Source organism: Hyperolius riggenbachi, chromosome 10, assembly GCF_040937935.1.
Source record: "Hyperolius riggenbachi isolate aHypRig1 chromosome 10, aHypRig1.pri, whole genome shotgun sequence".
Lineage (NCBI taxonomy): Eukaryota > Metazoa > Chordata > Amphibia > Anura > Hyperoliidae > Hyperolius > Hyperolius riggenbachi.
The window spans coordinates 245,466,582-245,480,807 of NC_090655.1; the positions used below are offsets into that span (position 1 = coordinate 245,466,582).

The 14,226-nt window shown below is 45.0% G+C and overlaps 1 pseudogene; it reads left to right on the forward strand.

Moving 5' to 3' along the window:
• The window catches only part of LOC137537035 (zinc finger protein 721-like), a 97,359-nt pseudogene that overhangs the window by 11,532 nt on the left and 71,601 nt on the right, over nucleotides 1-14,226 (forward strand).

Sequence of the window (14,226 nt, forward strand, 5' to 3'; positions counted from 1 at the left end):
GCTATAGGACCCAGAAACGAGATGGGGGCCCACTATCTATCTAACATGCGTGCTCTGGGTTTAGAATACAAACTTCCATGCACTATTGTATGTGACTGAACATTGCCATATCTATGCTATAGGCCAGTGCTTTTCAACCCATGGTACGCGTACCATCAGTGGTACCTTGCGTCTGGCCAGGTGGTACGCTCTGGGGAGATGAAAAGGAAGTGTCTATAGGCTGCAGGGTGTTCAAAGGTAAAAGTGATTTAGGGCTAGTCCAGTGTCTGGTGTTTTCAGGTTTGTTTTTGTAAGACAATGTGAAGCACTAGGCTAGCTGATAAAAGCACAAATACAGAGTAATTAGAGGGTAGACAAGCTGGTAAATCTACACAGCATGATGCAGAACTTGCCTGGAGGGTCCATGGGAAAAATGTCTGGTCTCTCCCCATTGTTATAATGACTGCATGTGTGGATAAGGTTTTAACAGGTTGAAAAGTTTTTGACAGTCCCTAGACTCCAGGAGGGCTGCTTTCTGACTTGTGTGAGAGACTGGCAGGGACATGAGTCCTATTACAGGCAAGTAGCCTCTGTGTGATGTGGGACTGCAATACAGATAAGCTCTCTGCTCCATCTCAGGCTATTCTCATTCTCTCTCCACTCCTCTTCTCTCTGGGCTAGTACAATGCCAAAATCGCAACAGCAATCACTAGCAATTTGGGAGTGCGATTTTGTGAAGCAATTTTTTAATGAATCACTCTAAAAAATGTTACATGCAGCTTTTGTGATATAGAAAAAAATCGCAACACTGCTGTGGTACCATCCACATAGGGTAACATTAGACAAGCGCTTTTCAAATCGCTGGCAATTTGAAAGACGCTCAGAAGCATTCTTGGTGTCCTCCCACATTCAGATCTTACAGATGCAGTGCTAGGAGTGGAGTCACTGATGGGTGACTGCTCTGCACAGCAAGCAACAAGATTATACAGACACAGAACATTTATATCGCACTTTTCTCCTGGCTGACTCAAAGGACGTGCTCTATAGGCAGTAGCAGTGTTGGGGAGACTTGCCCAAGGTCTCCTACTGAATAGGTGTTGGTTTACTGAACAGGCAGAGCCGAGATTTGAACCCAGGTCACCTGTGTCAGAGGCAGAGCCCTTAAAGAGATACTGAAGTGAGAATAATTCTCGCTTCAGAGCCCATAGTTAGCAGTGTGCCCCTGCTAAAACGCCGCTATTCCGCGGCTAAACGGGGGTCCCTTCACCCCCAACCCCCCCCATCAACGACCAAATTCGTTGTAGATTTTGCTGCTCCTAGAGGCAGGGCTAACGGCTGCAGCCCTGCCTCTCAGCGCGTCTATCAGTGGCACATCGCTGCCTCTCCCCCGCCCCTCTCAGTGAAGGAAGACTGAGAGGGGCGGGGGAGAGGCGGAGATACGCGCTGACAGACGCGCGTGGGGCAGGGCTGCGGCGGTTAGGAAGAGATCCCCGGCTGCATGGAGGGGATTTCGGGGGGTAAGGGACCCCCGTTTAGCCGCGGGATAGCGGCGGTTTAGCAGGGGCACACATGCCCCTGCTAACTATGAGCTCTGAAGCGAGATTTATTCTCTCTTCAGAGTCTCTTTAACCACTTGAGGACCCACCCTTTACCCCCCCTTAAGGACCAGCATTAAATTATGTGATCTGTGCTGGGTGGGCTCTACAGCCCCCAGCACAGATCAAACACCAGGCAGAGAGATCAGATCACAACCCTTTTTTCCCCACTAGGGGGATGATGTGCTGGGGGGGTCCGATCTCTCCTGCCTGCGTGTGGCTGGCGGGGGCACCTCAAAGCCCCCCTCCGCGGCGAAATTCCGCTTCCCCCCTCTCCTACCTGGCCCCCTGGTGATCGGGGCTGCACAGGACGCTATCCGTCCTGTGCAGCCTGTGACAGGACGTCCCCTGTCACATGGCGGCGATCCCCGGACGCTGATTGGCCGGGGATCGCCGATCTGCCTTACGGCGCTGCTGCGCAGCAGCGCCGTACAATGTAAACAAAGCGGATTATTTCCGCTTGTGTTTACATTTAGCCTGCGAGCCGCCATCGGCGGCCCGCAGGCTATTCACGGAGCCCCCCGCCGTGATTTGACAGGAAGCAGTTGCTCGCGCGAGCGGCTGCTTCCTGATTAATCAGCCTGCAGCTGGCGACGCAGTACTGCGTCGCTGGTCCTGCAGCTGCCACTTTGCCGACGCACGGTATAAGCGTGCGGTCAGCAAGTGGTTAAACATTACACTCTCTGCCTCTGCCATGTGACCTGCTTAGATAAACAACTCATTCACACTATGATGGGGCGGGCAGCTCTATTTAGATATTCATTGATTGGTGAATTTCTTAAGGTAGCTATACATCAGAAGATTATGGGCAGATTCCACATAGAGAAATTTATCTCTAATTGAATCTGATTAGAGAGAGATTTTGCACCCAGAAGTGGGGAAAAGCTATTGTACCTTTACTGCCATTTGGTTCCACATACAGTGGCTTACAAAAGTATCCGGCCCCCTTGAAGTTTTCCACATTTTGTCACATTACTGCCACAAACATGAATCAATTTTATTGGAATTCCCCGTGAAAGACCAACACAAAGTGGTATACACGTGAGAAGTGGAACGAAAATCATACATGATTCCCAACATTTTTTACAAATAACTGCAAAGTGGGGTGTGCGTAATTATTCAGCCCCCTTTGGTCTGAGTGCAGTCAGTTGCCCATAGACATTGCCTGATGAGTGCTAATGACTAAATAGAGTGCACCTGTGTGTAATCTAATGTCAGTACAAATACAGCTGCTCTGTAGAGGTTGTCCAAGAGAATATAGGGAGCAACACCACCATGAAGTCCAAAGAAGACACCAGACAGGTCAGGGATAAAGTTATTGAGAAATTTAAAGCAGGCTTAGGCTACAAAAAGATTTCCAAAGCCTTGAACATCCCACGGAGCACTGTTCAAGCGATCATTCAGAAATGGTAAGAGTATGGCACAAGTGTAAACCTACCAAGACAAGGCCGTTCACCTAAACTCACAGGCCGAACAAGGAGAGCGCTGATCAGAAATGCAGTCAAGAGGCCCATGATGACTCTGGACGAGCTGCAGAGATCTACTACTCAGGTGGGGGAATCTGTCCATAGGACAACTATTAGTCGTGCACTGCACAAAGTTGGCCATTATGGAAGAGTGGCAAGAAGAAAGCCATTGTTAACAGAAAAGCATAAGAAGTCCCATTTGCAGTTTGCCACAAGCCATGTGGGGGACACAATAAACATGTGGAAGAAGGTGCTCTGGTCAGATGAGATAAAAATTTAACTTTTTGGCCAAAATGCAAAACGCTATGTGTGGTGGAAAACGAACACTGCACATTACTCTGAACACACCATCTCCACTGTCAAATATGCTGGTGGCAGCATCATGCTCTGGGGGTGCCTCTCTTCAGCAGGGACAGGGAAGCTGTTCAGAGTTGGTGGGAAGACGGATGAAGCCAAATACAGGGCAATCTTGGAAAAAAACCTCTTGGAGTCTGCAAAAGACATGAGACTGGGGTGGAGGTTCACCTTCCAGCAGGACAACGACCCTAAACATAAAGCCAGGGCAACAATGGAATGGTTTACAACAAAACATATCTATGTGTTAGAATGGCCCAGTCAAAGTCCAGATCTAAATCTAATCGAGAATCTGTGGCAAGATCTGAAAACCGCTGTTCACAAACGCTGTCCATCTAATCTGACTGAGCTGGAGCTGTTTTGCAAAGAAGAATGGGCAAGGATTTCAGTCTCTAGATGTGCAAAGCTGGTAGAGACATTCCCTAAAAGACTGGCAGCTGTAATTGCAGCAAAAGGTGGTTCTACAAAGTATTAACTCAGGGGGCTGAATAATTACGCACACCCCACTTTGCAGTTATTTATTTGTAAAAATGTTTGGAATCATGTTTGATTTTCGTTCCACTTCTCACATGTACACCACTTTGTATTGGCCTTTCACGTGGAATTCCAATAATATTGATTCATTTTTGTGGCAGTAATGTGACAAAATGTGGAAAACTTCAAGGGGGCCGAATACTTTTGCAAGCAACTGTACTTGTGCGAGAAGGCATTTTTTTCTTCATTGACCTGTATAAAACTAAAGGAACGAACTGTCTTCAGGTGGAATCTGACTTGATTCTATCAGTAAGCACAGGCACAAATGTAATATTGGTTAACACTGTATGTATCCTTAATTATTGGCCAGCCCTGCGTAATATGTTGGCGCTTTAAAAATACAAATAATAATAATAATAGTACATACTTTATTTTTTTTATTTTTTTTTTCGCTGAGTTGCTGACATCTTACGAAATCACTGGTGGTGCTTGAAAATGTTCATGCGATAAAAGTGGTACAATTTCTGAAAAGGTTGAAAAGCCCTGCTATAGGCTATGTAGAGGGAGGGTGGGACATGCCTCATCTGTTTCCTGTACTGACAACCCTGCTCCACACACATACAGATATCTGCCACCACGTGTTTCCTACATGTGCCTTACAGCTCACACACAGTTGTGCATAGTAATGTCACATGTAACCCATATCTGTAAGCAATGTCTCTATCAGCTTCTCCTGTGCTCCTGGCAGAGTGGCACCGAGGTGCAAGCACACAATAGGTGCAGTATTGTCCGGAGTCAGGTTCAGGACTGACTACTCAGATCATGGAGATAGCCTAAATGATTTTATAACATGTATAAAAGTACAGGCAGCATGGTGGATTCTCGATTACAGAGACACAGATAGAAAACATTAACAATTATACACTATAGCCATCAGTAACAATAAAAAGAATAAAGAAAGAATAGGCAGGTTTCTGTTGGTCTGATCCAGTCCTTGGGGTTACAGTGATAGCAGCTGCAGCAATCAGTCCATTGGGAGTCACAGCTTCTCTCTAATGCTCCTGGTGAGGAACTGGCAGCAGCTCGTTGGCAGCACTAATGTCATGTACAGAAACCAATCAGATAAAGGGTTACTCAGCATTTTATAGTCTTATAATGATAAGACTGGCTGTGTGCAGAACTGGAGGCGGAGACTTGCTTTCTTACCCTCTGTGGCCCCGCCTACATATAATTTCTTATGACTTCTTGTGTCTCATTTCTCTGGGGGAATTCAAGATTAATGTGCAAATAGAATGATCACACTCTGCTAGTCTTACTATTCACATAGATACTCAACATGACTATTCTACAGTATTGTGTTCCTGAGAAACCATTATTTTGAAGACATTGGCTATACAATATCATATAGCCTTATTTGGTATGTGATCAGGATGTCAAGTGGAATCTACCTGGACTTTGTGTATTTAGAAGTCCTCTCATTCTGTAGTTATGACAAATAGGGATTTTCTGATTTGGAGTCTAGCTATAGTAGTAATTGCTAGGTCACCATAGTCTCTTCTGAACACCATGTCTGATATGAGTGTGTATTGTAGTGCATAGTCAGTGTGTGTCTGGTGCAATAAAAGTGCAGAGAAACCCTTTGAAGCTCATCCATATGTGGTATTTATTGCATTAGGGTGAGGTCTGGTGTTTTGAATAAACAGAGGTCTCAGCTTTCTGAGTCTCCATCTAAAGGGAAACTCTAGACTCTGGCCTGGTGTGTGTAAGTTAGAGGGGGACTCTCTCAGTTATGCATGTCAGCCGCAGAGGGAGTTATTACTTATGTGCAGTATGAGCTTGGGGCCAATCACAACTTTGCTTTGATATGTATCGAAGCCTCTGACATCAGCAGGTAACATGTACTTTCACTTTTCTCCCAGCAGGTGGAGACAATATTGGGAACAGGTCAGAGGGACACCGTCTTGTACCGATCCCTTGTAATGTAGAAGATAATGGCAGCACCCAGATTCCTCCAGGAATTGTCACCATTATTGGGAATGTACTTTTCAGGCTTATCCCTGAAGCTAACTCTGCAAATCTCTCTAATCATCAGGAAGCTTCTGGAGGGTCACATCCTGTTACCCCAAATACCCCTCCAGGTGTGCACACTGCTGGCAGAGCGAATGATTGGGGTAATTCTCAGGAACCTTCCAGTACAGCAGATACTGTAACAGTTGATGGCAGCAAGAGACATTCATGTCTGGTTTGTGATAAATCTTTTACATCTTATTGGGAATTTGCTAAACACCAAGGAAGTCACAAAGATGTGCGGCTTTTTTCATGTCCAGAGTGTGGGCAAAATTTCCTTTCTGTCTTACACCTTCAGATTCACCAGAAAACTCACATAGGCAAACGTCTATTTTCGTGTTCAGAATGTGGGAAAAATTTCTCTTCTAATGCTTACCTTCAAGCTCACCAGAGAACTCACACAGGAGAGTGTCCTTATTCATGTTCACAGTGTGGCAAAACGTTTACTCAATTCGCAAGCCTCCAGAGGCACCATATAACACACACAGGCGAGCGCCCTTATTCATGTGCAGAGTGTGGGAAAACGTTTACTGCTAGCTCAAGCCTTCGGAAGCACCAGATAACAACACACACAAGAGAGAGTCTTTATTCATGCTCAGAGTGTGGGAAAAAATTTCCTTCTAATTCATACCTCCTGAGACACCAGAGAGCTCACACAGGAGAGCGCCCCTTTTCATGTTTAGAGTGTGGGAAAAACTTCTCTCATAGCTCGGTTCTTCAGAGTCACCAGAGAGTTCACACAGGAGAGCGTCCTTATTCATGCTCAGAGTGTGGGCAAAAATTCACTTATGGTTCACACCTTCAGAGACACCAGAGAACTCACACAGGGAAACGTCCTTATATATGCTCAGAGTGTGGGGCAAATTTTAAAGATCATTCGAGCCTTCAGTGTCACCAGAGAACTCACACAGGAGAGCGGCCTTATTCTTGTTCAGAGTGTGGGAAAAAATTCACTTATAGTTCACACCTTCAGAGACACCAGAAAACTCACACAGGTAACCGTCCCTATATATGTTCACAGTGTGGGAATAATTTCCCTTCTATTTCACACCTTAAGATTCACCAGAGAACACACACAGGTGAGCGTCCTTATTCATGTGCAGAGTGTGGGAAAAAATTTACCAGTTACTCAATTCTTCAGGGTCACCAGAGGACACACACAGGAGAGCGTCCCTTTTCATGTTCAGAGTGTGGGAAAAAATTCACGTATCGCTCACACCTTCAGAGGCACAAGAAAACTCACACTGGATAACGTCTGTATTCATGATCCAAAAGTGGCGCAAATGTATTTTCTAGTTCACAGCTATAGGTCCTGATGCATGAAGCAGCTGTAAATGTGCCTGCAATTTTATTGGTACTAATGCCAAGGGAGCTCCAATGGTTACCCTATTAGTGTGGTGCACGTTGCTTCCCTGGCGTTAGTGCCATGCTCTACCTGTGCACTGTTATTTAAAGTGGATCCGAGATAAAAAAACTAACTATGACAAGTAAATTGTCTAGATATCTTATCCAAAGTTTAGATAGTTTACACAGCAAATCTAGCTGCAAACGGCTTCAACAGTTTATGATTCATTATTTCTGTGATACAATGAGAGCTGCCATGTTGTGTTTGTCACATTACACACAGGCAAGCTGCTCTGCATCTCCAGCCCTCAGCCTGTAAAAACTTTTCTCCTCTTCCCCCCCCCCCCCCCATCCCCTCTGTCTCTGAAATCTCTGGATGGTAACCTCCTCCGTCTCCTGTCCAGACTGAGCTCCCATAAGCCCTTGCTACTAAGGCTCAGAGTGCCAAGGCACTCTGGAGAAGCTGTGGGTGGGGCTTGTTTAGTTTATAGGGAATTAGAGTATTAAAAAAAAGTATTTGGCTTGGGGAATGCTCTATAAACTATATGAAAGGAACACAATTATGCAATGAGTAAAAGTTTATCTCGGATCCACTTTAACACTGCTTTGTGCATTGGGCCCGTGGTCACCAAAGAACTCACACAGAAGATTAACCTCTTGACGACCAGCTAACGCCGATTGGCGTAAACTGGTCGTCTGCGGGTTACCATGGAAACGGCCACTCGATCGAGCGGCCTTTCCATGTCAGTTCACGGAGGGTGTCTCAGTGAACAGCCGGAGAGCCGCCGATCGCGGCTCGCCGGCAAAATGTAAATAGGCGGGGAAGAAATCCCCGCTGTTTACATCATACGGCGCTGAAGCCTATCCTTCAATGCGCAGGACGGAAATCCGTCCTGCGCAGCTCACAGGGGGAGGGAGAGGGAGGGAGCGGGAGAGACGGCGGAGAACGCTGCGGAGGGGGGCTTTGAAGAGCCCCCCCCGCTAAGCAACTGCAGCCGGCGGCGATCAGACCTCCCCAGCAGGACATCCCCCTAGTGGGGAAAAAAGGGGGGTAGTCTGATCGCCCTGGCTCACTCCTGATCGGTGCTGCGGGCTGGAGAGCCAACGCAGCACCGATCAGTGCAGAAAGCCCTAGTCGGCAACTGGTTAATGCACATTGTAAAATACAGCGAGCGCCTAACACTAACCTTAAAGCAAACCTGGAGTGAGAGGAATATGAAATGCACATTGCCTGGCAGTCCTGTTTATCCTCTGCCTATAATACTCTTAGCCATAGATCCTGAATAAGCATGCAGATCAAGTGTACTGTGTGGATTAGCTGCATGCTTGTTTCAGGTGTGTGATTCAGATGCTACTGCAGCCAAAGAAATCTGAAGGACTGCCGGGCAAATTGTTTAAAAGTAAATAATGCAAAAACACATCAAAAAGACACCGGTCTTCTTAAATAATGCAGACTTGGAAAGAATGGAATTAAACCCTTCATAAACCAAATTCTTAGGTTAATACCTGTAAAACAGGAGAGAATGTTTTTGGACTCATTCAGCCTATTCACATCTGGATATGAAAGGACTTGTCTATAGAGGCAACACTAGGATAGGTGTGCCTAATAGATAACTTTAAAGTGAATCTGAAGCTAATTTAAAAAAACAAAAAACAGATACTTACCTGAGGAGAGGGAAGACTCTGGGTCCTAATGAGCCTTCCCTTTCTTCCTCCGGTCCCCATGTTCCAGCGCTGGCTCCCCCGTTCCAATCTCCTGCTGCGGGAAGCTTTGGAAGTCTTCAAGAATTTGAGTGCTCCCAAAGACAGGCAGCTGCATGCGCAGTACGGAGCGTCCCGCCTTCGGGAGCACTCGGGCTCAAGAAGCAGCAGAGAGCAATCTCTCAGTCAGAGACTGCAAACGGACTAGCTAATGCTGGAACAGTAGGAGGAACAGGATGGCTCATTAGGACCCAGAGACTTCCCTCTCCTTAGGTGAGTATCTGTTTTTTTTTTGTTTGTTTTTTAATTGGCTTCAGACTCCCTTTAAAGAGACACTGAAGCGAAAAAAAAAAATATGATATAATGAATTGGTTGTGTACTATGAATAATTACTAGAAGATTAGCAGCAAAGAAAATATTCTCATATTTTTATTTTCAGGTATATAGTGTTTTTTCTAACATTGCATCATTCTATAATATGTGCACATTACACAACACTCAGCATTCAGAATGAGTCTTTCAGAGCAGTCTGTGAAGTAATGACTTCTCCTCTAGCAGAGGAAAAGTAAACAGTTCACTTACAGTTGAGATAATAAAAGTCAGATAACAGCCCTCTCCACGACTAACTTAGTCGGAGAGCTTAATAGCTTTTTTGCATAGAGATAACAACTGGAGTTTCTTAACTCTTCCTGTACTGGAAACAATTAGACTGATGTATCTGATCTTAATGTTTTATTTCTTAGCTGTACTACACATACAAATCATAATATCATAATTTTTTTTTTCGCTTCAGTGTCTCTTTAAATTGATAGCTGTTTGGAACATTGGGCCAGATTTAGCAAGAGTGTCTGAGACAAAATATTAGTAGGTTTTTAGAAATCCATGCAGAACTGTCTTGGGCATCTTAAGAAATCATTAGTGCAGATTCCTTCTAAAACTCTCAGACAGTGCAGTGTGTGAGGGAATTGCTGTTGCTGAGTTAAAACCAACACACCTGCTGTATTGATAGCAGCAGGCTCTGAGGAGGAATTCAGCAGGTGGGAGGAGCCCTTCACAAATCATGCCTAGCCTGCACTCTGCAATCATGACTACCTTGCAGTTCTACATCTGTAGAACTGCTATCAAGCACTTCTTAATCTGCGCCAGTTTAGGGATGGATTTGCACTCTGTAGTGCAGCTCTAGAAATTCATGCTAAAATGCCCTGTTACCTAGGATTTAAAAAGGTTCTTATTATCATGCAGAACTGTTCTCCCTGCTGGTTAGAACAGATTAAGAAGAGAAAACTGTTGGTAATGCGTAGATAAATCTCCCCCAGTAATCTTTGATCTTTTCTCACCCATCTACTCCTTTTCTTTCTTTTTTCCCTCTGTTCTTACTATCATTAGCCCTGTGAACAGAGTATTGTTTAATGTATCTCTACTACTTCCCTCTGTTTAAAGGGGACCCTGAGCTGTCCTAAAAAAGGACGGTTACTATGTACTGTAAATCACTGCTGTTGCTTCAAGTGTCATTAAAAATTATTTGACTGAAAAAAAAGTAAATACAGCAGCCTCCATATCCCTCTCACTTTGGTTGTTCTTTAAAGCCTCCCACAGGAGGAAGTCTCATAGCAGGCCTGTAAAAGCTTCTATATACTTTGTGTGACCAGTATGCCTAGAAAGAAATGTCAGCTAGCAGCACCTCTTGTCTCCCTAGGATCAGCAGTGTACAGTGGGTGATGGATCTGTACTGCTGTCTCCTCCCTCAGTTAGCTGCTCCAGCAGTCACTGCTCTCCTGCACAGCTTTCCCCTCAGAGCGGACAGTATGGCACAAATCACACACATCTGCCTGTTACTTCTGCTGTCATACAGGCTGCAAACTCTGCACAAATCCCTAAGAGAAGTTACTTTAGTGTGTGCCCAAATGGGACTCTCCTCCTCTACAAAGACTTTAGGAGAGCCAGGTGTATGGAGAGTCAGTGTCAGAGTTCCCCATTGTGCTGCAGAGGGAAGCGATGATCTCATAGACCAATGATCGCTTTCTGTTGGCAGCAAATTAGTTGTATCCATTTATTTGTAAGAAATGGGGAACGAAGGGGGAAATTGGCTATAATTGCACACCAGGACCCTCACCCCACAGCCTTCAGCTTCCACCCCGTGCAACTTTACTAAACCTAATTCAGTTTGTGGTATGGATGGTCGGTTGTGTTTTCTAATTCTTACAACTTAGTGGTCGCAACTTTGCCACGAGGTGGCCGTGGCTCACCTCAACTAGACTAGACACTACTCTGCCACTTGGTGATATGAGTCAGAGTCTTATAAAGCCACACAGAGAAGTTATAGTTTGATACGTTTTTGTACATTTTAATAAAAAAAAACTTAAAATAAACATTTCAAAATCAGTTACTTTGTGTTCTTTTGCACCTGAATGTTGTCATTGATTTGTGTATTGGTTCCACCCCCAACCACGCCCAGCACAGAAATTTCCAACACGCAGAGCACAAGTGAGGCGGAGCAGAACAATGGGGGGAGGGGCTTGATCAGGTAATTTCTGCACACAGATACAGCTGGCCAGGAATGTGACAGGCTGGTGTGTTTGTATCAGTCACTGCCACTCGGACAAGAAGGCACCAGGTTTACACACTTGCCAATGACTGCTGACAGCAATTCACCTCACACAATAATACTTACAGTTCTAAGGTAGCTTTCTTCTATAGAGGCAGAATTCCTTACTTTCCTGCTAGAGCAGGGAGGAGTAAGGGCTAGTTCATACTGGGTGATTTTTCAGCGACTTGCTGATCACTGGCAATCAGCAAAATGCTGCTGCTAATGCAAGTCAATGGTAGTGTTCACACTGGAGCGATTGCCAGTGATTAGCGATTTGCTGATGGTGCATGCAGCATTTTTGGAGTGATTTTAGAGCGATTGCATTTCAATGTTATGCAATCACAATAGGCAATCACTCTCCTATACAGTAAAAACAGCTTTTTGCTGATCGCCAGCGATCAGCAAAATGCTACCAAAGCGCACAGTGTGAACTAGACCTAAAGCCTCTTTCAGACAGGAGGCTGAACTGCATACTTGCTGAGCAGTTCAGTGTCCCGCCTGCTGTCTGCCAGTGCAATTTAATGCATCCAGATTGCAGCGGTTGTAACGCCACATGTTTTACGTGCTGAACGAGGTGGTGTTACCCAGTAGGTGTGGCCACACTCAGATCTGACTCTATGGCGGGCTACCTGTCTGTTGCAGGTACCGAGCACTAACAAGCGCATGGCCGGTGCAGGAGGGCAGCTAACAGGTGGTGAATTCACCGCCAGTCAGTTGCCCGTCAGAGAAATTTTCATTGTATAAATAAAAAAAAAAATGATAATGTATTTCCCAAGAAATGGTTCATATTGAACACAAAAATAAAACAATAAAAGTTTAATATTGAAATTAAGTTATTTACAGACATACTCCGTAAACATTCAGTACTTTAAAGCAGGGGACACACTTGTGTATTTTCGTGCACGTTTTCTGCACTGAAAAACTGATTTAAACTGAGACCTCATGTTAATCAATGGACTAGTTCACACTTAAAGGACCACTATCGAGAAAAATGTTAACATGTTAATCTCTTTTTCTCAAATGGTATGCATTTGACTCTATGCAATATTTCCTGACTGATTGATTGAAAGCCTCTGAAACCTGCATTGCTAATCTCTTTTTCTCAAATGGTATGCATAATTAACTTAGGCCACTTCCTGCTACTTCTTAGCTATTCAATAGAGCCTTTGCATATGTTTGACTAGCCCTGCCCCTGTGAGACAAATTGGCCAGCCAACTCTCACCTGATAGCAATCTGCCTATTAACTACAAACTCAGGGCCTATATTAGTAGAACTCGAAGGTCAGCAAGACCGTTTTGGTCAGCAGGTCATATACTTAAAGGGCATATCTTTAAGGGTGTATAAGACACTCAGAATTAGCCCAGATTTGAACCAGAAGAGAACAGATGAGAACAAACACAAAACTCTCCATGGCTGCTCATCTGCTGATCTAACACTGGTATGATATTTTCTCTTTGGTTTCCCTGACCTCCACCATCAGCTCATGTTTATCAAACCCTGAACTACCCTCATTTCAACCATCCACATACACCTGATAAAATCACACAAACTACCCTGCACTCTTTAACTCTGACACTTATTTTCCCTAATTATACACACACCAACTTGCAAAATGTTTAATATCCTTTTTACAGCCATTATCCTGTCAGCCCCACTACTTAAAATACCTACATCACTCACCCCTCCCGCTGCCAGCAATGACATCTACATTGCTCCCTCTCTCCTACCATCCTCTCTTCTCTCTACTCATGAATTATTCTTATTTCTCAAATCACACATACCTTCCTCCACATCTCTTAAACAGCCCTCTGTCACATACAAATCACATCCTCACCTCTCTCATCTCTGCCTACTACTTCTACTTGCTGCTGGGAACATATCACCCAATCCAGGACCTTCTCCCAGACCGCACTGCACTCTGGTAAATACCACATCCCGCACTGACCATCCTCACTCCTCCACGCACATTAACCGATGTAACCTGATCACCATTCCTTGCCTTCTCAGCTCTCCCCCTCCCACATTTGGGGCCCTCTGGAATGCACGCTCTGTAGTCAATAAACTAGCCCATGTCCATGATCTGTTCATCACTAATGCTTTCACCTTCCTGGGGCGCACTGAGACATGGCTAACCCCATCTGATACTGTGTCTCCAGCTGCCCTTTCATACGGTGGCCTCAAGTTTAGCCACACACCGAGATCGGGTGACAAACATGGGGGTGGGGTGGGAATTCTTCTTTCCGAACACTGCTTTTTTACACCGCTTGCACCTGCACCTTCTCTGGCTTTCTCTTCTTTTGAGGCTCATGCTGTCCGCATCTACTCCCCTCACCACTTCCAGGTTGCTGTCATCTACCGGCCTGCTGGACCAGCCTTCACCTTCATTGACCACTTTTCAACATGGCTTCTCCACTTTCTATCCACTGACATTCCTTCCATCATCATTGGGGACTTTAACATCCCCATAGACACTAACTGTTCCACTACCACAAAATTCCTCTCACTCACCTCATCCTATGACCTCTCCCCGTGGTCCTCAACCTCCACCCACAAAGATGGCCACACTTTGGACCTAGTTTTTACCCGGCTCTGCCCAGTTTCCACATTTAATAACTCTTTATTCCCCCTTTCAGATCACAATCTCATAACTTTTACAAT